Source organism: Echiichthys vipera (genome assembly GCF_963691815.1).
Source record: "Echiichthys vipera genome assembly, chromosome: 9".
NCBI lineage: Eukaryota > Metazoa > Chordata > Actinopteri > Perciformes > Trachinidae > Echiichthys > Echiichthys vipera.
In genome coordinates this window covers 2839325-2865443 of record NC_139834.1, presented here as the reverse complement: position 1 = coordinate 2865443, position 26119 = coordinate 2839325, and the positions used below count along the sequence as shown (strand labels likewise).

General features: G+C 47.7%; 1 protein-coding gene across 2 annotated transcripts in view; it reads right to left on the bottom strand.

The window, feature by feature from the left end:
* Window positions 1–26119, bottom strand: part of plagl2 (pleiomorphic adenoma gene-like 2) — a 45090-nt gene extending 18971 nt beyond the window's left edge. Inside the window, exon 1 of one of the 2 annotated variants that reach the window (XM_083919678.1) lies at window positions 25943–26119. The gene's annotated coding sequence lies outside the window, so the exon portion shown is untranslated. Of the gene's footprint in view, window positions 1–25476; window positions 25490–25942 lie in introns of those variants that run through there. The other variant, XM_083919679.1, reaches the window with a different exon arrangement.

The window sequence follows — 26119 nt, the reverse complement described above, 5'->3', positions numbered from 1 at the left end:
ACGCGTCTCTGTGTGGACAGACCCTGAATAAACCTGTATTCATCCTGAGTCTCAAACACTCTGTTTTCGCGCCTGTCTCTTTAAGAAACCCTCCTGGAAAAGCCCAGTCTGTCCTGATTGGTCAGCATTTCTGAGCGAAATGACTCGATATAATTTTCAATATCAGAATGCATCGTCCGGGAGAATCAACAACTTTATTGTGACACGGACACGTTTCAGCTCGTGGCCCTCATCGGGGTCGTCGGGGCCACAAGTCCAAACGTGTCCGTCTCACAATAAAGTAGTTCCACATACAAGTGTTGCTGGAGTTTTGACGTTTCCCGGCTGCGTTCCCTCCTCTAAAAAACTTTGGAAGTAGGTGAAGTTGAGCCGCTCGGAGAGGTTCAACTCCTCAGAGAGAAAACATTGATAAATTGCTCCAAGCCGCGTTCATTCCTGCAAAAAAGGAGGAGGGACAACACGCGACGAGGTCCCTTTGCTTCACCCACTCGTCTTTCATTTGTTTTGACCTCCTCCTCCTCCTCCTCCTCCTCCTCCCTGCCAGTGCTTCTGCTCCTTCTTCATCTCTCCAACCCTTCATCCCTCACTCCGTCTCTTCTCTCCGTCCCACATGCCAATTCAAACAGCCAGAAATCAGCCCTCGCTCATTAGGAGCCTCGTCTTCTCCTCTCTTCTCTTGTTATTTCCCTCCCATCGTCTCCCGCTGTGGTCGCTACAGAATGCACACGTTTGGGAGGCGCCTATCAAAATAAGCAGTGTGCACGCTCAAGTTTTCCAGTGTGTGTATATGTGTGTGTAAAAGCTGGCACTCACTGCACGAGATCCCGCAAACATAGACCACATCAAAGCATGATGTTAGCAGAGACGCTAAATAGCATCATCATCATCATCATCATCATCAGCTATGACTGGCTTTCTTGTATTATCGATATCACCCTGACTTCCCTCTGTGTCGGTCTCCCTCTCTGGGTCCAGGCTGGTACACCCGCACTGAGACACATCTGGGTAACACACATTCTCCCTTTAACGATGATTGGGGTTTGGTGGAGAGACTAATTTAGAAAATGAACCGGCTCCACAAACAAAGACCAACAGGGTTCTCCCTCTTCATGCTAATTTGTAAAGAAAACAGTTAGGGGCGGTTAAAAGAATCCGTCTCGCCGACCGCCTTTGCCGAAATCACGGAAAAGCGTCAACAAAGAAGTGCAAGATGACTGGAAACAGATGCAAAATGACAAACGACCCCAAAGGACTACAAAGAGGTCCAAAATGGAACCAAAACAAATGCAAATAAATGCAAATACAGCAAAAAAAGAACCGCAAAACAACTAAACGTGATGCAAAAAGACGCCAAAGGGGCACAAAATGACTAAAAGTTGACTTTTGGAGTTTGGGGGTCTTGTTGTAGACGGGGTGAGGGGCCTCTTAGGCCGCACTCACACTGCCCAAACAGGTTTTACTGGTAAAGTCTAGTTCCTTTGACCAGTGTGAGTGCAACCGCACCGCGCCTAGCTGCAGCCCGCTTGCCGGCCTCGTACCGTCTGAGAGAGGTGGGCTTTAGTAAAGCACGTTTGCACATGTACCAGCACGAGCGTGCGCACGTGTACGAGCACGAGGCCTACGGCGGCTCTGAGGTCATTTCCTGTGCGCCTGTTGGGACGTAGAAAAAAGAAGGAGGGACCATGCGCGGACATTTCAAACAATGGCGGTGAAAGGTTCACGTTGGTGTGATGCGGAGGTGGAGTGTTTACTGCAGATTTGGTCGATGAAAAGATTCAGAAACAGTCGACAAGACGCACAAAAACTCAGAGGTCTACGGAAAGATCTGGAAACAAAGCCACGCATCGCCATGACGTCATCAATGCGTGTGACGTGTTACGGCGTGATGACGTATAGGCAGCAAGAAGCATTCTCCGAGGCCCAGGTAGTGTGAGTACAAACGGGCCTGGAGGGGGGGACAAGGACCCTAAAGCACGGGGCACGGGACGGAGGCACAGATGGACAAAGAGAACAGAGTAATATCTCTCACTGAAATGTCTCAAAATCAAATCGTACTGTGACATCTAAAGGCCAGCTTCAGCGTCTCCATGAGCCCAACACATCATATGTATGTTGTTGACATTAACACCAACTAAAGCACACTTTATTCTCTTTATTGTTCGCAGTAATAAAAAAAAAAGTGCCAAGTCAGAGCATTAGCAGGATGTGCGGTTGGCTTAGCAGAGCTTTATCAAACTGTTGACACTAAACACATGGGCAGCACGACTGAATGTGAGGCATGAGTGTGTGTGTGTGTCTGTGAAGGAGTCAGTGTGTGTGTGTGTGTGTGTGTGTGTGCATAGGTGATTCTGGGGAAAGCCCTTCTGGCAGGGAGTCCTGGCTGTGACACGGAGCTCCACAGCAGCCGGAGATGTGGGCACAGTGCCAGTGGGCGTCACGCCAATCTCTCTCTCTCTCTCTTTCTCTCTCTCACACACACACACACACACACACACACACACACACACACACACACACACACTGTATAACTATACAATATTAACAGTATTAAAGAGTCCAAAGCCAGAAAAGCTGTTCTTAGGACCGTCTACTTTATCTTTTCGCCGTGTCACCACAGATCCCAGTTCGTAACACTGCAAATACAAAGACGTTCATCGGTGTCCCGTATGGACTCACTCACCGTTGTGTTCCCTCATTCACAGAGAACACACATTTATTTAAGTGAAACTCTTTAGGGCTGCCCCCAAATAGTCGACAAAGCACTGGACGACCAACAATTCATTAGTCTATGAGTCGCATTTTGATCCATATCTATTGACTGAGATGTCGAACAGCGGACTGCCACGTTAAATGTTATTTCCCTTTGCAGCCTAATTTTAACACAGTTGAACTGGACAGACCCAAGAACAGCGTCTGCTTCCTACCCAACATGTCCAGGTTTCACCGTTATCCTGGTTATTGTAGTCTGAGCATTACGAGGCTTCTTACAGTGACACCTGCTGATGCTTTACGTGCTGCCAGACGTGGAAGAGGCTGATAATTAGATGTACCGTATTTTCCGCACTATAAGGAGCACCACATTATAAGGCGCATAGAACAGGCGCATAGAACAGCGCCACAGGCGCCGATAACGCCGGCTGCTTACATACTAAAGTTGTGTGGTTACAGGAAAACGCGTCTCCACAGTTGGATGAAACATGACATCATGCATAGCAACAGGGTAAACCCCGCCCCTTCTCTTAGCTCAAAGACTTCTCGCAGTTCCTTTGTAAAAGTTGGCGTCAGCAGCTTTATGAAAGGGTTTAAAAGGACACTTTTGGTGCTGCGGTCGTGCCAGTGGGCAGATCAAATGTTTTAGGATTACGGGCCCTGGATGCTAACAAAGTGACCTGAAGACCGATGTCCAGCAGGTGCTACTCGCTGAGCGTTTCACGGGTACAACAACAGTGTATCTGTGAAACACTGACAGCGATTATTGAGTCGCTGTGATGGAAACACGCGCGGCCTCGGCCTGTCCATGCAGCCGCCGGGACTCTGGCACTTTTGTTTCCCTACGGGTGCCAGTGGCTCTCTCTCCGATTCAGATGGGGTCAGCAACAAACAATCTCTAAGTTCGGCAACGTCAGCTCAGCTTAAAACAACGGGCATTGTTAAGCAGCCTTTTGTTTACAGCCATCTACAGGTTCCAATGGCTCCCACAGCCTTTCCCCACTTCTCTCCTTCCCTTACCCCTCTCTTCTCATTCTGCTGCTAATTTTCCCCTGTTTTGTTTCTTGTTTGCCGAACGCCCCGACACCCGACCCCACCCCCCTCTTTATCCGCTCGCCGTGTGTATTTTTAAACAATGTTCAGGGTAATGGAAGGGAAAAGGAGGAAAGTAATGTGTGTGTGCGGGTGGGTGGGTGGTTGGTTTGGTTGGGTGGGTTGTTGCAGGAAGGGGGGGGTTAAAGGTAGAGACTTGTAAAAATAACATTCTTGCATAAACAGGGCCTTGAAAAAGTGGGCAGTGGGCAGCGCGCATTCCGAAAATTTTTGTGAAACTTGATCACGTTCGGAGAATCGGAGGCTGCAGGCGGCGTCGGGCAGATGACAGCCGTGTGACAAGCAGGAGGGAAGGAGAGAGAGGGAGAGAGAGAGCGAGAGAGAGGGAGGGAGAGAGAGAGAGAGACAGAACAACATAACAAGAATGAGATGAAACGAGAGGAGAAAGCAGCCAGCTGACAGGAACAGAGAGAGAGAGCGAGAAGGGCAGATAACACAGATGTTCAAAACAGCGGCGGTTTGTGCATCAGAGAGAGATCAACCAGAGAAACCTTCAGCAAACTCACACAATGTAGAACAGAGACGGATGCAGCTACCGTGACGTCGCACGTCGGTTTGCGGACAACCGTTCCGAAGCCAGACGACTGCATGGTCGTCGCCATCTTGGTTTTTTTGAAACCGGATGTGGCCGAGTGCTGAGCGGCATCTGGCTGCACTGAGCTAAACGCTAAAGATGTTTTTTAACCATAGCGGAGCCAGTTGAAAATCCGTTAAGTTACCAGTTAACGCTAGTGCTAGCTAGCTAACATTAGCTTTGTTAGCGAGGTGCAACCCAACGCTGATGGAGACATTTTCAGGCGACCACAGTCGGCCAGTGTCAGTCACGTTATGTGCGTTGCTTGTTGTTACGGTAAACAGGAAGAGAGCGAGGTCTTCCTGAGAATATCTATCTCTAATTATTTTATCTGACTGAACCCATTTGTCCTGAACCTGCTTGTGTGAACACGGGCGCATAGAATTTTATTCACCACTTAAAACTCAAAACAAACCAAAAAAGTAATGTTTTGCCCCAGGCCTGTTTGTACTCACACTACCTGGGCCTCGGAGAATGCTTCTTGCTGCCTATACGTCATCACGCCGTAACACGTCACACGCATTGATGACGTCATGGCGATGCGTGGCTTTGTTTCCAGATCTTTCCGTAGACCTCGGAGTTTTTGTGCGTCTTGTCGACTGTTTTTGAATCTTTTCATCGACCAAATCTGCAGTAAACACTCCACCTCCGCATCACACCAACGTGAACCTTTCACCGCCATTGTTTTAAATGGCCGTGCATGGTCCCTCCTTCTTTTTTCTGTGTCCCAACAGGCGCACAGGAAATGACCTCAGAACCGCCGTAGGCCTCGTGCTCGTGCTCGTACATGTGCAAACGCGCTTTACAAAAGCCCGCCTCTCTCAGACGGGTCGTGGACGGCAAGCGTGCCGCAGTTATACGCGGAGTGGTTGCACTCACACTGGTCAAACGCACTAGGCTTTACCCGAAAAACCTGTTTTGGCCCGGTGCACCCTTAAAGAAACGTTTGGTAGAACCATCAGGCCACTTTAACTCTGGAGTTTATGCAGTTTTAAGTCGGTAAAACACGTTTTAGAACCGAACACCGTCATACTCTCATTCTCAGGGAGCTGTCCAGAGTAAATCACTTTGTATTCTCCAATATTAAGAAAGAAAGAGAGAAAGAAAGAGCGTTTTTGTTGGGGCGGGAGCGAGGGAGGGCTGACAGAGAGAGAGTGTTGAGCTCAGGAGTTATTCATTAACACATTTTAACACAGCACTTTCCTTCCCCTTTCTTCCAGCCCCCAGAGATAAAAACACACTCATTTGAATGACTGGGATGCCAGAGGGTGGTCTTCCACCTCACTACCTCTCCAACACTTTAAATGTGTGTATGCAGTGAGGGTGTGTGTGTGTGTGTGTGTGTGTGTGTGTGTGTGTGTGTGCGGGTGGGGGGAATGTAAGGAGCTCTGTTAGAAGCTCTGTCCTCTCTCTGAGAAAGGTTTAGGTTTCAGTCGGAGGGTAAAATAGTTAACAGATTGCCCAGCATCCGTACCCCAGCTCCTCACTGCACACCCGTCCTCGGCCCCTTCTACCGACACCCCTCCCCGAGACCCACCGACCAGGCTGCTCCACGTGCGGCGAGCCGACCCCAGCGTTGGTAAAGATAAGATTATAATGACAAATTAGTAAAAGTGTTTGATTGGGTTCTCGGTGGCCTTGCTGCCATCTAGCTGAGAATGAAGGGAGATCCACTGGCCGCGTTCCCAGTCTCAAAAACAACCAAACAGCAGGTGAACAACTTCAAAACAAGGCTAAAGAAAATACGCTGATGGTCGGATTTTGAGAGGACTCGCCTAATCTGTGCTGTAGAGTCGCCTAATATGGTTTTAAGAAGCTCCATACGATACGTTTTGTGGATTATTAATGTCTAGAAAAGATATGCAGCATCAGAATAGGTAAGAAAAATGATTTAATTCAAAATAACGAAACAGGTTCATAGGTAAGTCAACAAAGATGACTGTTAAAGTGCAATTAAAACATCCAATGGTCTTTTTTGGCACTTACATTCATCAAATAAGCCGTCGTGTAACAACTATTAACGGAGAAATCCAGGAGAGTCGCTAACAGCCGTTCGTGGCTAACAGTGATTAGCTCGGGGCAGCATGGTGAAGGCATTCAAAGGTCTTTTTTAACCACTAATGCTGCTGAAAATAACAGCAAACCTCTGCAGCAGCATGAGAAGAGTCCCTACACACACAACAAAGCAGCAATGTTCTCCTTCCACTGTAATGGACTTTACTATGAGAGGAGCTGGTACAGGGGCCAGTAGGTAAGTCTTTAAAACACTCTTTTAATAAACTCTGGCTTCACTAACTACGCTGATGACACTTTGTTGTGTGTGTAGGGACTCTTCTCATGCTGCTGCAGAGGTTTGCTGTTATTTTCAGCAGAATTAGTGGTTAAAAAAGACCTTTGAATGCCTTCACCGTACTGCCCCGAGCTAATCACTGTTAGCCACGTCCGACTTTTCAGGGATTTCTCCGTTAACAGTTGTTACTGGACGGGTTACTTGATGTGTGCTAGTGCTAAAGTGAGGAGCGGACATCACAGGCTTCCTTTTCTCTGTTCTGTCATTTCGCCTTTGTATCTCTCGTTCACCATGTTTCTTTTTCTTTCCTCCCTCATCCATCATTCTCTCCCTCCACGCCTCATTATCACAGACGGCATTATAGTCGCTCTCCGTGTCTTTATGAGATGATTTTACATTCACCATACCATATGACCGTAAAGACTAACACCTTCACAGGGAGTTTGAATGCCTTCACCGTGCTAACCCGAGCTAATCGGTGTTAGCTGCATTACATTACATTAATTACTGTTAGCGACTGTCCGGGAAATCTCCGTTAGCTACACGGTGGTGTAGTGGTTAGCACTGACGCCTCACAGCAAGAAGGTTCCAGGTTCGCATCCTGGGCCCTTCTGTGTGGAGTTTGCATGTTGTCCCCGTGTCTGCGTGGGTTTTCTCCGGGTTCTCCGGTTTCCTCCCACAGTCCAAAGACGTGCAGGTGTTCGGTTCATTGATGACTCTAAATCACTCGTAGGTGTGAATGGTTGTCTGTCTCTGTGCGTCTCTATGTGTCCTGTGATAGACTGGCGTCCTGTCCAGGGTGGACCCCGCCTCACGCCCCATGTCAGCTGGGATCGGCTCCAGCTACCCCCGCAACTCCGACCCTGGGATAAGCGGTTGAAGATGAATGAATGAATGAATGAATGAAATCTCCGTTAATAGTTTTTACACAAGAAAAAATGTCTCAATGGCTTATTTAATGAGTGTATTTGCCGAAATTTCCCTTTAATAAATATCCCTTTACGTTATGTTATATTCTGAATAGTCTCATTTCTGTTTTACTTCCATCTCTAGACCCCAAAAACTGTTTGATCTGAGAAATAAAAACACACTCTTTGGGTGAACTGCTCAGCCCGAAAGGAGTCAGAACTAAGGGTTGTCGGTACATTTTCATTTTCTGGGTCACAAGCCAGAAATATGATTTTGTGAAACTTCAGAAAACTTCATTTCCTCCCATGTCACCTTGGAGTCCTGGGAGCAGTGGACGGTCTCACAGAGCTGAAGGCGCTTTGACACTGACGCACACACACACACACACACACACGCACACAAACAGATAGCTGCTGCTGAAAGTCACTCGCTGGCAAAATGAGACCCACCAAAGCGGCGGAGTGAAGAGGAGGCCGATGATGTGACCGGATTGGCCAGAGCACACTGGTGGGTAGGGGGCGAGGGAGGGGAGCACGAGTAGGGAGGGGAGCACGAGTAGGGAGGGTAGGGGAGGAGAGCGGGGTGAGTAGCGGGGAAGCGAGGCAGCGTCACGTGACCGAGTCCAGCAGAGAGTGTTATAATAGGCCCCCTCTCGGAGCGGAGAGGCAGAGGCTGGATGTGAACCAAAATCCCTCTACCACACACAGGCTGGCCATTGTTGGCTATTCACTGGACTCCATCTCGGGGCACTTTATCATTCAATTAGGACAGCTTTCACACCGCACACCACAGAAAAGAGGCCTTCAATCAAACTGAAAACTTCACACTGGCCCTGGAGGGGACGCAGAGAGGGGACTCGCAGTTGTCACCCCACTTTCATTTTTCCAACTTGTTGTTGTTCACCGAGACTTTGAGCAGAAAGAGAGGGAGAGACAGAGGAGAGAGGGAGAGAGGGAGAGAGAGAGAGAGGGGGTGGGGGGGTCAGAGAATAGATGGGGAGATGCAAGGAAAGAGGAGGAAACCCCTCCGAGTGTCATTACATGTTTGGTACAACATGTGTGTTTGCGAAGCGGACGGAATGCATTGGAGTGGGTGAGGGGTTTGGTTTGGTAAGTGCTTGCGGAGGGGCGGGAGGGGAGGGAGGGGAGGGGGGGAGGGGGTGAGAAGAGAGGGAGCGAGGAGAAGAGGGGGGGAAATTCAAAGCTCCGAGAAGAGAATGGCACAGAGGAGTATACTTGAAGGAAATAATGAGAGCGAGAAGTATGCTTGAGAAAAGAGGGGAGACGGGGGGAACCGCGGTGTGAAGGGGGAGAAGAGAGAGAGAGGGAGAACCAGCGGGGGACGGGGATGGAGCGAGCGGAGGAGGAAGAGGAGCGGAGAGATAACAGGTGATGAAGGACAGAGTGGAAGCCAAGTAAACATTCCTGCGCGCTGAACGTACTGACGAGATTTGACGCGTCAGACTTGCGCGGTTTTACGGGAAATAGCTGCGTTTGGTTCGCTCCGTGTTTGGTTCGCTCCGTGTTTGGTTCGCTCCGTGTTTGGTTCGCTCCGTGTTTGGTTCGCTCCGTGTTTGGTTCGCTCCGTGTTTGGTTCGCTCCGTGTTTGGTTCGCTCTGTGTTTCGATCGCTCCGTGTTTGGTTCGCTCCGTGTTTCCATCGCTCCGTGTTACGATCGCTCCGTGTTTGGTTCGCTCCGTGTTTCGATCGCTCCGTGTTTGGTTCGCTACGTGTTTGGTTCGCTCCGTGTTTGGTTCGCTCCGTGTTTCGATCGCTCCGTGTTTGGTTCGCTCCGTGTTTCGTTCGCTCCGTGTTTGGTTCGCTCCGTGTTTGGTTCGCTCCGTGTTTGGTTCGCTACTTGTTTGGTTCTCTCCGTGTTTCCATCGCTCCGTGTTTGGTTCGCTCCGTGTTTGGTTCGCTCCGTGTTTCGAACGCTCCGTGTTTCGAACGCTCAGTGTCACGTTCGCGCCGTGTCTGGTTCTCTCCGTGTTTCCATCGCTCCGTGTTTGGTTCGCTCCGTGTTTGGTTCGCTCCGTGTTTCGAACGCTCCGTGTTTCGAACGCTCAGTGTCACGTTCGCGCCGTGTCTGGTTCTCTCCGTGTTTCCATCGCTCCGTGTTTGGTTCGCTCCGTGTTTGGTTCGCTCCGTGTTGCGATCGCTCCGTGTTTGGTTCGCTCCGTGTTGCGATCGCTCCGTGTTTGGTTCGCTCCGTGTTTGGTTCGCTCCGTGTTACGTTCGCTCCGTGTTTGGTTCGCTCCGTGTTTGGTTTGCTCCGCGTTTCGATCGCTCCGTGTTTGGTTCGCTCTGTGTTTGGTTCTCTCCGTGTTTCCATCGCTCCGTGTTTGGTTCGCTCCGCGTTACGTTCGCTCCGTGTTTGGTTCTCTCCGTGTTTGGTTCGCTCCGTGTTTGGTTCGCTCCGTGCTTGGTTCGCTCCGTGTTTGGTTCGCTCCGTGTTTGGTTCGCTCCGTGTTTGGTTCGCTCCGTGTTTGGATCGCTCCGTGTTTGGTTCGCTCCGTGTTTGGTTCGCTCCGTGTTTGGTTCGCTCCGTGTTTGGTTCGCTCCGTGTTTGGATCGCTCCGTGTTTCCATCGCTCCGTGTTTGGTTCGCTCCGTGTTTCCATCGCTCCGTGTTTGGGTCGCTCCGTGTTTGGTTCGCTCCGTGTTTGGTTCGTTCCGTGTTTGGTTCGCTCCGTGTTTCCATCGCTCCGTGTTTGGTTCGCTCCGTGTTTCGATCGCTCCGTGTTTCGATCGCTCCGTGTTTGCTTCGCTCCGTGTTTCCATCGCTCCTCTACCACACTTGGTCGTGGCGATGGAAGGTACTTCCACTTTACCAGTGTTCCCGTTTTCTGCCGTTTACTCTCATTCTCTCCATTTTAAGGGGAGATATTGTATTTATCACTCCACCACATTATTTAACAGCTCACTAGGTATGATTTTACCTACAAAACGTCATCACTTAACAGAATATGAGGCGTTTTTATTGATTAAACTCCCAAATAAGTCGTTAACATGAACTCCACTTTGACTAAATTGCTGCTTATAATAAATAAATGACATGTCACACTGGCAGAAACCATACTTTATACATAACAAGCACTTTTAATAACACTTATGTACTTTTAGCCAAATAATAGTTTGTACTATTCACGTGTAATGGAGAAGGATTTGTGATCTTTTGGGAGGGGTTTGATCACTGAGTCCATATCGATCCAGATTGATCGTTACTTCCCGGGGCTCAAACATTATGAGTAACTCCAATGGCGCCTTCACATCTTCCCCGATGCGTCTCCGTGAGTGAACAGGGATTTCTTTGGTCTACCAGGGGAGTTGTAGGTTTTGCTTGGCGCTGTAGGAGATTGTTGAGCAGGGCGGGGCGGCGGAGGCGTTATTAAAAATCACTTCAGAGGAAGGAAGAGGGGATGTGTCATCAGACACTGTGGCTACATTCTGCCTTCTCCCACTCTTCCCCTGCTCCCTTCTTACTGGCTCCTGTGTGAATCAGGAGCAGCGATCATCTGTCAGTACTGTACTACTGGAGCTGTGTGTGTGTGTGTGTGTGTGTGTGTGTGTGTGTGTGTGTGTGTGTGTGTGTGTGTGAGTGTGTGTGTGTGTGTGTGAGTCAGGAGTTACTCTCTCACTCTCTGCACAGATCAGGTTTCCTCCCATTCGCTGACTCACTATTCGGCATCTCTAGACTGAGCTGGACCGACCGGGGTCCATATCCTACACATTACTGTGCTGCTAACACACACACACACACACACACACAGAGATAACTCTGTGCTGAGTCACGTGCATGTGCATACGAGATCTTAGCACTTTCCTCGGTTACAGCGCGTGACGCCATTGCGTAATACTTCCATAGGGGCCGATTATAACGGGATCATGAACAGAGTAGTGACAGACTCATGCTATCGGACCATATTTGCGTTTTTACGTGTATCGTATCGGCCGATGCGGACTGCTGCGTTCGCCGATAGTTCATTCTGCCGTTATTTACACACAGGCGTCCTTTTTTGAAGTTCGATAAATGTTCCTGTTTTAAAATTAAGACTTGTAACTTCAGCGGCACAGTGGAGTGGTGGTTAGCACTGTCGCCTCACAGAGAGAGGGTTCCTGGTTTGAATCCTGGCTGGGTCCCTTCTGTGTGGAGTTTGCATGTTGTCCCCGTGTCTGCGTGGGTTTTCTCCGGGTTCTCCGGTTTCCTCCCACAGTCCAAAGACGTGCAGGTGTTCGGTTCATTGATGTGTGAATGGTTGTCTGTCTCTGTTTGTTATTTGCTATTTTTTCAGCTTAATTCATGAAATACCTCAGTTATAAACTGTCCTGCGTGGTCAAACTCTGCACGTGCGCGACACATTAGAGCTAAAGTTATTACTTAATTCATGCATCAGCAGAAAATGAATCCACAGCAGTTTAAAAGCAGTGAATCGTTGGTTACCATCGAAGGGAAACGATCTGAACTCACGAGTTTCAGCCTCTTTTACGTGATATTCTTGTTTTTATTCACGACAGTAAAGTGAATTTCTTTGTGCTCTGGACTTTTGTTCGGACAAAACAAGCTTTTAAAATATCTCAACGTGTTTTTTACTCATTTCCAACATTTAATAAACAAAACCGCTGATTATTAAAATCAGTTAATTATGAAAACAATCAGCAGATTAAACAATAATGAAGACAACTGTTAGTTACAGTCTTAACACTGGCTCTTACACAAAGCACTGGCATCAAAATACACGGTTCAAACACCTTTCCAAGGTCAAATTCAGGCACTTTTAAGCACTTTTAAGGTCCATTTTAAAGCTTTTCCAGCACCTCACAGTTGTGCTCAATTACATATTTCTACGAATTCATATAGACATTAAAAATGATAATTTCACCTTTGTTTTTTCCATTAAAATCGCATCAAAAGAGATGTTTTTACGCCATAAACCCCAAAAATGTGTTTTAATACCAGAAGGATCATGTTTCTATTCTATAGAAATACAATTGGATACAATTTCTAGCATTTTCAAGCACTTTATCCACAATTTATCGTTAAAATTGAAGCATTTTCAAGCACTTTATCCAAAATTTGACATTTAAATTTAAGCATTTTAAGGTTTCAAGCAGCTGCACGAACCCTGAAAATCTCATTTTCAAAGAGTAAGAAAACTTTGCTTCCTGTGCTCTTTTATTAAAGGAAATCTGTTAAAGTTTATAACTAATTTTTAATAATAAACACATTTACATTTACTTATTTATTTACTTATTTATTTAACACTGTAAGGGGAAATAATAGTTTACAGCAGATGAACAAATTCACAGTCCCGAGATTAAAACAACACAAGGCTGAAGCTTTAAAAGTGGAATTAGACGTAAATAATGTGATAAATGATATAAATGAATCAGAAAAACAGCTGAAACACTGAGTCAGTATATCATTTACTTGGTTGACGGAACATAAATCATCACTTGTTTTAATAATTACTCATTTAAGTCGTTTATCGAGCAAAAACCGACTCGTTCCAGCTTCAACACGACTGAATATCGAAGCACAACTCTCCTCAAACTGCAGATCCAGGAACTCCTTTCTCTGTTTCTGAGCTGAAACTGAAACTGGCTTTTCTTTTTTTTTTAGAAATGAATCAAATCGTCTTTATTCTCATTGTATCAGTACGACGAAATTTACAGTACAATCCTTTAAAGTGCAGAAATAACTTAACATTAAAAGCATCAAAGAGAAAAGGCTAGACCTTTAAAAGACACATTTAAAACGACACGCACACACGCACACACACACACGCACGCACACACACACACACACACACACACACACACACAAACACGCACGCACACACACACACACACACACACACCCACACACACACCGTAGCAGCTTAAGGAGACAAAACAAAACACCGTAGACTGCAGAGACCCTGAGCATCATGTACCAACACAGGTAAAGGTGTTTGTGGTTCAGCACTTTTAGAGCTTTAGGTTAAAAACTGTTCTTAAGTCGGTTAGTCAGAGCATTTAGAGACCATCATGTTTTTCATTGTTTTAAATGTCCGAGCATGGTCCGTCCTTCTTTCTTCTATGTCCCAACAGGCGCACATAGACACACTGTCCATCCGTACCGTGCCCCAGGACGTTTCACGGCTAAAGTCTAGTTCCTTTGACCAGTGTGAGTGCAACCGTACAGCGTCTAGGAGCGCCACACTTGCCGGCTACGGACCGTTTGGGAGAGGTGGGCTTTAGTAAAGCACGTTTGCACATGTACGAGCACGAGCGTGCGCACGTGTACGAGCACGAGGCCTACGGCGGTTCTGAGGTCATTTCCTGTGCGCCTGTTGGGACGTAGAAAAAAGAAGGAGGGACCATGCACGGACATTTCAAACAGTGGCGGTGAAAGGTTCACGTTGGCCCTAAGAACGGACCACCTGACAGTCGTAGCAACGTAGACCAGCATCAAACCAGGAGTCTACAATTCCACGACCACCTGTCGATGAGGCCGGTGCAGCGATAGAAAGCTCCAAAAACAGCGACCGAACCAACGTTGCGGTGAGACCGTTATGTCACTCGCTGACATACATTAAAGCGGATCAGCGCGTTTGCACATTACACACATAATTCAACCCTCCGCGTGACCTTTCTGACACGGCGTCCCTTCCGCCGCCCTGTCGTCGTCTCACCGACCTCAACCTGGGAAACGAACCGCGCTGTAAAATATCAGCGACTGCGTCCGTCCTCCGGCCCCGCTCTAAGTCATCTCTGTTTCCTACTTGTGTTTATTTCCAGCGGTCCCTCAATGACTTCATCTTCGAAACCAACAGACTTTCCTCTATTTCCAAGTCGGTCAGTGCCGAAGGTTAAGTACAAGTCTATCAGTGTGTGAGGGACGACCCCTTAACCGACGCTGTGTTTACTGCAGGCAGAGAGAAAAGCCTATTAATAAATCTGTTGCAGACAGCCTGGCGGAAGTGGCCCGGGGGCTGTAAACTCGGTCTGGGAGAGAGAGAGAGAGAGAGAGAGAGGGATGGATGAAGTGCAAAACAGAGAGGGATGGATGGACGGAGTGCGAGAGAGAGAGAGAGAGAGAGAGAGAGAGAGGGAGAGAGGGAGAGAAGAAAAGAGGGGACGGAAAGAAATTAAGATACATGGAAATGGAGCTGGGAGGGCGGAATGGAGGGAGGGAAAAGAGGGTGTGTGTGTGTGTGTGTGTGTGTGTGTGTGTGTGTGTGTGTGTGTGCGTGTGTGTGTGTGTGTGCGTGTGTGTGCGTGTGTGTGTGTGGTGTAAACCATGGGTGCTGGTTGATGGATGGATGGAGGTTCTGAAAAGCCACAGCTGCCCCGCTCTTCCTAGAAAAAGATCCGCGAGGAAAAGTGGCAGTATGCGGTTCAAGCATCTAGCATCCTCTTACTATTTCTGACCGGCATTCTGCAGGACCCGTCAGAATGTGCGCGGGTCCAAAAAAACCTCCGCGAGAGTGTGTGTGTACATGAGAGCACGCCGTGTGTGTGTGTGTGTGTGTGTGTGTGTGTGTGTGTGTGTGACTCACTTTGCGCTATGCATAGTAAAAAATTAAAAATGTGGAGGTTTTCTTCTTTTTCTTTACTTTAATTGGTCTTGTAAAATATCTGTGTGTATGCCATGTGTGTGTGTGTGTATGCACGTGTGTGTGTGTGTGTGTGGGTGTGTGTGTGTGTGTGTGTGTGTGTGTGTTGCCCTGCACATTCGTCTGTTTTCAATCAGTCTATTACGCAGCAAAGCATCATTCTTCTCTTTGTCACGGCTGCCAACTGAATGCAGTAAATGTATGCGGCGCCGTATTTACTATGAGGGCGATGCCGTGTGCACGTTACTGCCCCCCCCCCCCCCCCGCCGTGCACTTTATCCTATATAATAACGCTGTTCGTTAAACGTGAAAGAGCGACATGAAACTACTCCCGAGCGTACTTTGTGAATCCTAAAGTTCACGTTAAAGACGGGATCACAAAGCGTCGCCTTCGGGGGTTGGTAAAGATGTGAGGTTTTGCTGAGTCAGCGCGTCTTTTCCGCTCCCGTCGTGTTGTTTAAATAAATGTGAAATGCGAGTGTGACATCGGGTGATGCGGCAAAGACGGTGATCGATCTGATTATTTTGTTTGGGAGCGCTCGACCACTTCATCTTTATTAAACGTCTCTTTTATTGTGAAAGGATTCATCGCAACTAGAAACGATGGCGTTAAAAAACACGTGGAGCGGCTTATTGTTGTTTTACGCATGCTAACGAAATTCATTCGTATATATGAAGATAGATCGAGCTTTCCCTTTAAATGTTTACATTTCATTTAACAGACGCTTTTATCCAAAGCCACTTCCATTAACACCCATGAACAGCACAGGGAGCAATTTGGGGGTTCAGTGTCTTGCCCAAGGACACTTGGACACATGGACCAGGGATCGAATAGCTGATCTTGGGTATGGGGAACACCCACTCTACCCCCTGAGCCACAGCCGCCCAATCCCAAAGGAAGGAGCCCATTGGTGCTCTGTTTAGTGTGTAGGGACTCTTCTCATGCTGCTGCAGAGGTTTGCTGTTATTTACAGCAGCATTAGTGGTTAAAAAAGACCTTTGAATGCCTTCACCGTGCTGCCCCGAGCTAATCACTGTTAGCCACATTCGGCTAATGTCCCAGATTTCTCTGTTAACAGTTTATACAAGAAAAGGAAATTGTCTTGATGGTTTATTTGGGATAATTTATGCCGTAATTTCCCTTTAAAGCTTGCTAACATTAGCTACCATTAGCTAACATTAGCCCAGATAAGCTACTACTGTAGTCATACCTGAGTTATGGTGCGTTTCCACTGCATGGTACAGGTGGTACTATGGGTAGGGACTCGTGTGATATCTTACAACATGTGTATATGTTATGTTCTATTAAACGCCTTAAAACTGCGACAGAAGTGGACCACGACGGTTAGCAATGGCTAGTATTTGGCATGAAGACGACTTGGTTAGGTGGTTTGGCGTAGTACTTCAGGGACACGAGCACCGGCCCACCTGGTGAAAGTCCTGTGTCTTGGGACCCTTCAGACCCCAGACCTGCCTCCATACGCAGAGTTTAGCACTTTTATACTACAGCGCCTGTGATTTCTACAGTGATAAAATGTAGAATACACACAAATTACAGTGCATGACCTTTCGTTTTCATATGTGCGAACAGCCCGAGATTTTAAATAACGGCGGCCCGAGACTCTGCACTACGCCCACCGTGAACGTTGCTAATCAAACACTTAGGGTTAGAAAAACAACGGGACATAAATTGGACAAGAACCGCAGTCTCTCAGGTGAAAGTCCAGTGTTTGTTTGACCCATCCTCCACCCTAACCTCCACCCTAACCTCCACCTTACTCAGAGCACGGCGCTCTTATTCCCTAATATCAGCAATAAGGGGTTCACACCTGAAAGCCTGGTGCATTTGCCACCGCAAGACGCCAAGGGTCTTGACAAAATGGCAAAACAACACTTATTTACCTACTCTCCTTACCTTATTCCTGACCAATATAAACATATTTTTCTACAAAACCTTAAGCCTGTGAATGTTCTCATGTGTCCTGGTCGTCGTTCTCCTCAAAGCAATTTCAGTCAAAAGCAACTGGACTTGGTTCTTTGTCAGGAAGACGTTTCACCTCTCATCCAAGAGGCTTCATCAGTTCATGTACGCATCTGACCAGGACCAGGACCAGGACCAGGACCAGGCTGGGACTGGGCCAGGACCAGGACCAGGACCAGGCTGGACCAGGACCAGGACCAGACTGGGACTGGTCCAGGACCAGGACCAGGACCAAGCTGGGACTGGACCAGGACCAGGACCAGGACCAGGCTGGGACTTTTTTCATTTAGCAAAAGAATCCTGTTCAATGTTAAGAAAAGCAGCTATACAAGAAATTTGCATTATTAAAAGAAAAACAGTCTCAAACTGGCAAAAGTTAGGATTCAAATCTGCTGATAGAATAAAATAACAAGCCTCGCTCTTCCGTCCTGTCCCCACCGGACACACAGAACCACCCTCCTGCTCTCACAGTGACCTGCATGACCAGCAGCTACCGCGTGAAACCGCACATATCACAGATAAACAAACCCCCCCCTGCTCGTCCAACGACTCTGAACACGCGTGCAGGTAAACAAGGGTACAAAAAAAGTCACGCGCACAAACTGCACCCCTCACACACGTACGCGCGCACACTCAGTTCCACTTCTCGAGCTCATATTCTCCACTTTCCTGAGAAAGTAGTGCCCAAACTTAGCGCAGCCCCTCGGTGAACAACATCCATTCTAGCATGAACCCGGTGTCCCTTGTTCACCCGTCTCCTCTGCACCCCCCCCCACCCCCCTCCCACCCCGTCCCCCCATCCCTGCCTCTAGAAGGTGAAGAAGTACAAAGAAAGGGATCAGAGCTTTTCCGATTCTTCCCTGGTTATTAACTACCATTTGTCCCCCTCGGAGGGCTGTCCCTCCCATTAACCCAACTGATGCTCTTTTCTCATGGAAATCAGCCTGCTGTTGCTGCCGCCGCCGCCGCCGCCACCACCACCACCGCTGCACGCAGAGGAGCGAGGGATTGTGGGGGATTTTCAGAGGAGAAGACCTCCCTCGGGCTCGAAAAACAGCTCCCTCTCCCTCTCTCTCTCTCTCTCTCTCTCTCCCAAACCCACCCCGAGTCGAGGCGCACGTGCACGCGCACTCCTACCATCCCAAAGACGGGCATGTGCGCGGGCCCTCAGAGGCAAAACACATTCACTCACAATCACAAAGGCAAACATGAGACGTGCCGCCTCCGACCACAGGGGCATGGAAGTAATGTAAAGCAATGCATGGAAGTTAATGAGAAGAAGCTGGCAGAGAGTATTTTTGGAGAGCGGAGCGGCTGAGAATGCCTGGGCACGGGAACAGCAGGAATCTGAGGAGGGATGTTTAAGAGCGCACTGATTTGGATTCGGCTCATAATCACGCACAGATAAAGAAACACGGTTCAAAGTGCGCTCGCAAGCTAATCCTGAACTGTTCATCTGTCGATTCAAGCCGAAGTCTTGGTCCAATGCTAATTAGATTAGCACGAAACGCAACACGGTCAGCGCACGACCCCACAAGCATCAAATCATGACCTCTGTTTTCGTCATTATCGTTGCTTATTATTATGCTAACGTGCCAAACTTCACACGCCTCGTGAGTCCGGTTCCGGGTCGCTGCTCGTGTGGTCGACCGGTCGGAGCACAGAGCAACTTTTAGCGTTATTTAGCATTTATTACGTTTTTCTACTTGTTTTCTTGTTCATTAATTCATTCATCTTCAACCGCTTATCCCGGGGTCGGGGTTGCAGGGGTGCTGGAGTCGATCCCAGCTGACATCGGGCGTGAGGCGGGGTCCATCCTGGACAGGACGCCAGTCTATCACAGGACACATAGAGACGAAATGTCTTTGTATAGTCGTTATTTGCTGCTCTGTGTGCCCTGAATTTCCCCCCGGGGACAAATAAAGTTTTTTTAATTGAATTGAATTGAATTGAATAAACTCTGAGCTCCGTTGCATTTTACACGCACTTGAGTTTGGTGACAACGGAGAGATTTTGGACCCGTTAGCCAAGCGAACGCCCAATCAGCGTTAGTTGTGAGGCGGGTTTAAGTGTGACGCAACGCACGCAAATTCGACCCAATCCAGACCCATTTACCGACAGCGTTAGCCTTGATTTGTTAGCCACTCGCTAGCTCTTTTTCCTCTTGGATCCTTCTGTTGAACACGGACCGGGCTTGAAACTGGGCCTTTTATCCGTAAATTTGTATTCTTTGTGTTGTTATTGTAGCAGTTAGATCATTTATGTTGTGTCTTGCACTTTACTAATTGTGTCTTTGACTTGTCTCGTCGACGCAGGGAGAGTGAGAAACCAAATTCAGATTCCTCGTTTGTCTTGTTCATGTGAAGAACTGACAATAAAGCTGACTTTGACTTTGACTTTGACTTCCCATTACACAAATATCCTTTATATCCTTTATATCCCACATGTTGTGTCCTCTCTGAGCTTTGCCTCCACGCCATGTGGATGAGATGAGCGCAGCTATCGAGCAACACGCTCGCTAAGTCCTGTTTCTCCTGGATCCTTCTGTTGAACACGGACCAGCACCTGAAATTGTGCCTTTGATCCGTAAATTTGCGTGACACAAACGGCAAATATCCTTTACTTTCTGAGCTCTGCCTCAAAGCTGTTAGCACGTCCTACACTTCAGTGATCTGATTGGTTGATTTGGCCCGTGTGTCGGTGACAGACAGATGGTTTATCCAATCACAAACAAGTGTTTTCGCCCCTCCCCAAAAGATCTTTAAGCCAGAGTTCCCAGATGGATCTGAGTCAGGTAGAGTCAGGTTATCAGAATCAGAGATACTTTAATAACCCCGGTTTTGTTACACAACTCCAGATCTACAAGCAACAAATATTACACGGTTACAGACTGAAAATGTATTAGAAAAGACTCAAATTTACAGTAGTGAGGTAAATACATTATTACAGATTGACCATAGAGATGAAAGAACTTCCTTACACAACGCATTCTCACCGACATGTTCAATCATATCCTACAAAAAGCTATGCACGAACGACTGCGTGATATCTCGGGGGAATTGTTGGGTCTCTGTAAATCATAAATAAGTCATAGAGTGTGGTCTTTACCTACTCTGTAAAGTGTCCTGAGATAACTTTAGGTATGATTTGGCACTGGAAATAAAATTGAATTGAATTGAATCTCACCAAACACGACGTTCTACCTGACGCCGTCAAACGAACACCACAAGTAAATCGTGTTTGGGAAACAAAGGTTACGTTCAAGGCATCAAAACAACTCGTTTAGGATTTTAAATCAAAGTAATTCAGTTCTTCCAGGACATGAACGCCCGTCCCCCGGGTGTAAGTCCTGTGTTTGGGACCCGTCCTCCTCCCTTTGTGGAGTTTAGCGCTCTTCTACTACGTCGCCTGAGTTCCTCCTTTGCTCCAAACGTACTTTCAACAGCGATAAATACGTGGATTACATACGCGCATACACAGAGCGTTACTTTTCATAGTGATATGTTCGAACAGTGGCTGGGACCGCCTGCGTTACTCATGACTCTCATTACAAACACACCTCCTCTTTCACGCCCGGTCGCAAACACCAGCAGATCCATAAAAACACCTGTCCTGTACTCGTCTTAGGGCGCACTCACACTGTCCTTCCGCGACGAGCCAAAGCAGGTTTTACGGGTAGAGCCTAGTGCGTTTGACCAGTGTGAGTGCAACCGCTCCACGCATAACTGTCTGAGAGAGGTGGGCTTTTGTAGAGCGCGTTTGCACATGTACGAGCACGAGCGTGCGCATGTGTACGTGCACGAGGCCTACAGCGGTTCTGAGGTCATTTCCTGTGCGCCTGTTGGGACGTAGAAAAAAGAAGGAGGGACCATGCGCGGACATTTCAAACAATGGCGGTGAAAGGTTCACGTTGGTGTGATGTGGAGGTGGAGTGTTTACTGCAGATTTGGTCGATGAAAAGATTCAAAAACAGTCGACAAGACGCACAAAAACTCTGAGGTCTACGGAAAGATCTGGAAACAAAGCCACGCATCGCCATGACGTCATCAATGCGTGTGACGTGTTACGGCGTGATGACGTATAGGCAGCAAGAAGCATTCTCCGAGGCCCAGGTAGTGTGAGTACAAACGGGCCTGGAGGGGGGGACAAGGACCCTAAAGCACGGGGCACGGGACGGACGCACAGTGGGAGTGCGCCCTAAATGTCCTAAAGTCTGCGTGTTTTAAACAAGTTCCACCGTCCTGTGTCCTTTCGTGATGTTATTTCACACCAATAATAAGGAGAAATGTGCACAATTCTGATTTTAAAACGTCTCTATTCCTGAAATCAGCCCCTTGTACCTGAGAACTGCTCTTTAACTGCATCTGTAGCCGCTCAGGGAAACACGTGGTTTCGACCGTTCACCTCTGATATTAAGGTTTAATGTAACTACACTGTAAATACCGACACTGCATCTAAAAAAACAAATGCGCCGTGACACACGCGCCCGGCCTTAACGCTCCAAATGTTTGAGAAGTCTCTGGAGGAAATGAAATCTGTTAAAGGCCGTGGAGCGGAGCCGACGCCGACAGGGTTGTTGTTACAGCCAGAGAGGAGCAAACACCAACACATGGGTCTCGACTTGCACGCCGAGTGGCAGCAACAAAGGCATTGTCTCGTGACAGACTCACTTCCATTTCCTTATTATGTAGCCCGGGGCCTCGACGCAACACGCTCGTCTCTTGAAGCGGAGGGAAAAACCCTCACGTCACTCATCGCCCTTTATTGATCTGCAACTGTGACGGGGACTTTTAAAGCTTCGAGCACGGCTGCAGACAAATAATGATAATAATAATTCATCCACCGGTAAATCACTGACTAATGACAGTGATCGTGTCTTTACAGAGCGTCTCAAACCAGGCAGAGGACTGGATTTTCCTTCTGTTCTGTACTAAAAAGCTGAATTTATCCTCTGTAATGACTGTTAATAAGTGGTGTCGGTGTCAATCGACGGAAAATTCATCCGCACCCATTTTGAGAAGTGATTCGTCGTCGTTTTTCACGTGAAAACACCCAAAAATCTCCAGTTAGCGTCGGTTTTGACGACTTTTCTGTGACGTAAACCAATGACGTGGTGTTTTTGCTGCGTCGAGGCGACAAAACGAGTTATTTGAAGATTTTAACTTGCAACTGAATCTGCACGGCTGCAGACATTTAATGATAATAATAATTTATCCAGCAGTAAATCACTGACTGCCTCTCTTTCTAAACAAAGCGTCAGGCCGACGACAGTGATCGTGTCTTTACAGAGCGTCTCACACCAGGCAGAGGACTGGATTTTCCTTCTGTTCTGTACTAAAAAGCTGATTTATCCTCTGTAATGACTGTTAATAAGTCATGTTGGCGTCCTATTACAGTGGAGAACCCTACCAGTGCAGGTAGAAGCAACTAGACGACGGACAATTCATCCGCACCCATTTTGAGAAGTGATTCGTCGTCGTTTTTCACGTGAAAACACCCAAAAATCTCCAGTTAGCGTCGGTTTTGACGACTTTTCTGTGACGTAAACCAATGACGAAGTGTTTTTGCTGCATCGAGGCGACAAAACGGGTTATTTGAAGACTTCTGCTTGCAGCTGAATCTGCACGGCTGCAGACAAATGATGATAATAATCATTTATCCAGCAGTAAATCACCGACTGCCTCTCTTTATAAACAGGCCGATGACAGTGATCGTGTCTTTACAGAGCGTCTCACACCAGGCAGAGGACTGGATTTTCCTTCCGTTCTGTACTAAAAAGCTGAATTTATCCTCTGTAATGACTGTTAATAAGTCATGTTGGTGTCCTAATAGAGTGGAGAACCCTACCTGTGCAGGTAGAAGCAACTAGTGGATTCATCAAACGACGGAAAATTCATCCGCACCTATTTTGAGAAGTGATTCGTCGTCGTTTTTCACGTGAAAACACCCAAAAATCTCCAGTTAGCGTCGGTTTTGACGACTTTTCTGTGACGTAAACCAATGACGTCGTGTTTTTGCTGCGTCGAGGCGACAAAACGAGTAATTTGAAGACTTCTGCTTGCAACTGAATCTGCACGGCTGCAGACAAATTATGATAATAATCATTTATCCAGCAGTAAATCACCGACTGCCTCTCTTTCTAAACAAAGCGTCAGGCCGACGACAGTGATCGTGTCTTTACAGAGCGTCTCACACCAGGCAGAGGACTGGATTTTCCTTCCGTTCTGTACAAAAAAGCTGATTTATCCTCTGTAATGACTGTTGATAAGTCATGTCTGTGTCCTATTAGAGTGGAGAACCCTACCAGTGCAGGTAGAAGCAACTAGTCGATTAATTAAACGACATTCGCACCTCTTTTGAGAAGTGATTCGTCGTCGTTTTTCACGTGAAAACACCCAAAAATCTCCAGTTAGCGTCGGTTTTGACGACTTTTCTGTGACGTAAACCAATGACGTGGTGTTTTTGCTGCATCGAGGCGACAAAACGGGTCATTTGAAGACTTCCGCTTGCAACTGAATCTGCACGGCTGCAGACATTTAATGATAATAATCATTTATCCACCGGTAAATCACCGACTGCCTCTCTCTCTAAACACAGCGTCAGGCCGACGACAGTGATCGTGTCTTTACAGAGCGTCTCACACCAGGCAGAGGACTGGATTTTCCTTCTGTTCTGTACTAAAAAGCTGAATTTATCCTCTGTAATGACTGTTGATAAGTCATGTTTGTGTCATATTAGAGTGGAGAAACCTACCAGAGCAGGTAGAAGCAACTAGTGGATTCATCAAACAACAGAAAATTCATCCGCACCCATTTTGAGAAGTGATTCGTCGTCGTTTTTCACGTGAAAACACCCCAAAATCTCCAGTTAGCGTCGGTTTTGACGACTTTTCTGTGACGTAAACCAATGACGAAGTGTTTTTGCTGCATCGAGGCGACAAAACGGGTTATTTGAAGACTTCTGCTTGCAACTGAATCTGCACGGCTGCAGACGTATTATGATAATAATAATTCATCCACCGGTAAATCACCGACTGCCTCTCTTTATAAACAAAGCGTCAGGCCGACGACAGTGATCGTGTCTTTACAGAGCGTCTCAAACCAGGCAGAGGACTGGATTTTCCTTCCGTTCTGTACTAAAAACCTAAATTATCCTCTGTAATGACTCTTAATAAGTGCGAAAGTGTCCTATTAGAGTGGAGAAACCTACCAGAGCAGGTAGAAGCAACTAGTCGATTCATCAAACGACGGAAACTTCATCCGCACCTATTTTGAGAAGTGATTCGTCGTCGTTTTTCATGCGAAAATGCCCAAAAATCTCCAGTTAGCGTCGGTTTTGACGACTTTTCTGTGACGTAAACCAATGACGTGGTGTTTTTGCTGCGTCGAGGCGACAAAACGGGTCATTTGAAGACTTCTGCTTGAAGTTGAATCTTGTATTGTCACTTTTTTGGGGCTATTACAGGCTAATAATCTGCAGGTGACTCGACGATGAAAATGGTGGCCATGGAGACGTACGTGCGCGTGGAACTCAGGATTTCTGCTCATAGCTCGAAGCTGATGTCGTGAAAACACGCGTAAAAATACCTCCCAATGCACAGAGATCCCTAAACACAGGACGTAACGCTGCTGCAGTGACAAACAGGACATTATTAAGTGAAATCGTGCAAAAACAGCAACTCCAGGAACCTTCAAAGCCTCTTCTGCAGCAGTGTGTTCACCTCTTACTGTCTCCTGCACAATGTGAGGGAGTTTGTGTTACTTTGACAACAGTTGTTGCTTGTTTCCACCTGAACAACAACAAGTCACAGGGTAGAATCCTGCAGCAGAGGCAGCGATCAATAACAAGTGCACAGAGTGAACCCCCACATTCTGACCCCAACCCCCCTCTGGAGGGGTCTCGCTTGTTATTTACCCGCTTCCAAGGAAAAGCACACACTCTCCCTCTCTCTCTCACACACACACACACACACACTCTCTCTCTCACACACACACACGGGCACATGAGGCACAAAACATCCGATCTGCACAAACATGACACAGGCCACGCAGATAGCATCGTGGAGGGGTTCAAACACACAACCACGGGCCCAACGCGACACACAACATCAGTGTGTAACAGCGTTCGGTGCAGTTTCCACATTACAGCAACTTTTATCACACTTTCCTCTCCTCCTGCACACACACACACACACATGCACGCGCACACACACACACACACCGTGGGACGTGCACCCTATCTCCCTCTCCTCAGCAGTGTTGTGCCACTCTTGATAAACACTCGGAAATGGCTTCAAAAACTCACCGATCCCCGAAAACACGCACGGAAACATCAGGCGTCAACGGCGAAGCGAGGGGGGGGGGGGGGCCCGCCGGACAAAGTGCACCGTGTTTCAGACCGTCACACGTTCGAGTTCGCAGCATTTTCATGGAGCCAAAAGAAGAAGAAGAAGAAGGAGAAGAAGGAGGAGGAGAAGAAGGAGGAGAAGAAGCCTCGAGGGGCAGAGGAGGAGGCGGCCGCGCAATTCACACCAAATTAAATCCCCAGCTCGCTCCTTTTTCACGGCGACCGCGAACTTTTACGCAAAGTCCGACAGCGCGTACCGGGACGACGCGTTCACAACAAGCCCGAGCGTCGCGCACCGTCGATGTGTCAGTCATTAAAAAAAAGTTGCTGTTTACACACATGCACACGCATCGGGACGTGCAGGGGAGTTATGGAGAGGGGGTGAGAGGGGGTGAGAGAGGGGGGGGACGAGCAGTTTACCCACCAGAAAAGTTTCCAGCAGCGCATTTCGGTCACTTTCACATGGAGCCCCGGTAACCTTCCATCTCGGACCGGACCGGACCAGAGCAGACACCCGCCGGGGGTGGGAGAGTCCACGCCGCCGCTCCCCCTTGGTTTCCTCTTCTCTCCCTCCCTCCGCGATCAGTTGCTTTTTCTTGTT